A 2,240-nucleotide genomic window follows, 5' to 3' on the forward strand; every position below is an offset into this window, starting at 1 on the left:
TGTGCAGCGAACAGCTCACTGCGTTTACGTTCACATTCACCTGAATGAAGTGCTGCAGGGAATAGTTCATCTGCTATAAAAGAGATTTCATAACCCAATTGTGAAGTGTTTTCTTTAGTGTAATTGCTGATGAGTCCAGGCAGGTCGGGCGATGAGGGCGTAACGGGACTCGCACGCGTGGGCTTAAATGAGCTTTTCTGACTTCATTCGCACTCACTGCTGTTCAACCATGGAGCTCAAAGCAAAGGCTGTCCTGCTGCTCGTCTGTGTCACCATCATCATCCTCACCAGCACTGAAGGTCAGAATCAACTAAACCAGACATGATGCTCTTCATGATCAGATTACATTTATGACTTTAGGTTGTTGATGCGTCAACTTCCATTAAATGTTTAGTTTAGTGCAGTTTGACTTAGTCACTTTTATTTCTAATGTAATCACAGCAAATGAGATAATTTTCAGTTGTAAAGCATCTTAAAAAAGACAGTAGTTTTTATTTAGCTCAGTTCAGTTCAATGATATTAATGCAATGTGCACATTTTTTAATTAACCCTTATGTTGCGTTCCCATGCATGGACGGGTTTTTTTTCTGCCACGGAAATAAAAAAAGGTAATTGTAAGGAGAAAAAATAAGAATTGTAAGAAAAAAAGTCAGAATTGTGAGATTAAAGGTTGCAATTATCTTTTTACCTTTACCTTACCTTTTTGCAATTGCAGAACTCACAGTTATGACTTTTTTCCCTAAATTCTGAGTTTACGTCTTGCAACTGTTTTTTTATAGCCACAAAATAAAAATAAAAAAAGGAAACGTTTTATCTGAATTTTCTTACTTGCAGTTCTTATTTTTTCCTTGAAATTCTGTGTTAATATCTTGCATTTCTGACCTTTTTTTCCTCCGAATCCAAGATTTAAACTCAAAACTGCGAGCAAGAGAATTCAGATAAAAAGTTTCCTTTTCATTCTTTTGTGGCAGATTTAAAAAAAAAAAAAAAAAAAAACACACACAACTGCAAGATGTAAACTCAAAATTTAGAGAAAAAAAGTCATAAATGCAAGATTTGCAATTGTGAAAAGGTAAGGTAATGGGAAAAGTAAAAATGTAATTGGAACTTTTTATCTCACAAGTCTGACTAAAAAATCCTCAATTCTGAGGATTAAAAAAATGTCACAATTACCTTTATTTATTTATTTTTCAAAAAGCATTATAACGGTTAACGGTTATTTTTGACCAGAAACACATGGATGTTCATACATTCCCTGTCATCAATAAGTAAGAAAAGAATGGTGTCAAGTTACTCAGAATGGTCTCAGTGAAGTCATGTGTTTGATTCCCAGAGACACACTCACCTATAAAACAGCTTTACTAGCTGGTGAGTCAGTGTGGACAGCAGTGACATGTGTCGTAACACGCATCGCTCTGCTTTGTGATACTATCAGACATGCCCTGTACAATTAAAGTCTTGTCTGTTTCCATCATTCTTGTCTTCTGAGCTCAAAACATCCTACAGGAAGTGTGTGGTTTTGATAGAAAAGGATTTAAATGTCATTCAACAGCAAATTTTGCTTTTGTTCCAGTGGATGCCATTGCATGCTGTTTGACTGTTTCAAAGATCCCAAAGCGCATGTTGGTATTTGTCTCCACACACCAGATCCAGGAAAGATCTGGTGTCTGTGACATTGATGCAGTGATGTGAGTGTTTAACACACACAAACAAACACAAATCAGTCCTGTGCTCCTGTACTGACAGTGTTTACTGCTTTACAGATTATTCATTAGTAAAAAAAGATCTGTGCTCATCCTGAAGTCCTAAATCGCATGAAGAGAATCAGGAAGAAGAATCCCAAACCCAAACGGACTCAAAAAAAGCCTAAATGAACATCATCATCTGTCTTATAATGAATTAATCTGCTGGTGGTTTCAGTACTTTTTGTATGCATGTTTTAAAAGTCCACCTTACAATTTTTATTAAATATACTGTATATATTCATTGGATGCTCTGCTTTTTCATACAATAAAATGCATTTTTTTAGTTCTGGCTATATGTTGGTTGCTTTTTCACATGGACCCAAACAAATGAAATGTATTGTGAAATAGATAGATATAGTAAAGATTAGAACATTACATTTGTGACCCTGAACCACAAAACCAGTCTTAAGTAGCACAGGTATATTTGTCGCAGTAGCTAAAAATAAACTTCCTACCATAAATATATCAAAACTTAATGTTCGCTTAGTAATATGC

General features: G+C 35.2%; 1 long non-coding RNA gene across 1 annotated transcript; it reads left to right on the forward strand.

The window, feature by feature from the left end:
* Nucleotides 1–2: 2 nt before the first annotated feature.
* On the forward strand, nucleotides 3–2,028 carry LOC127169426 (uncharacterized). Its single transcript, XR_007828242.1, has 2 exons — nucleotides 3–299; nucleotides 1,574–2,028. It is a non-coding gene; the product is annotated as an uncharacterized LOC127169426 (long non-coding RNA).
* The last annotated feature ends 212 nt before the right edge of the window (nucleotides 2,029–2,240 follow it).

The sequence above is a fragment of the Labeo rohita genome, chromosome 8 (genome assembly GCF_022985175.1).
Source record: "Labeo rohita strain BAU-BD-2019 chromosome 8, IGBB_LRoh.1.0, whole genome shotgun sequence".
Taxonomy (NCBI): Eukaryota; Metazoa; Chordata; class Actinopteri; order Cypriniformes; family Cyprinidae; genus Labeo; species Labeo rohita.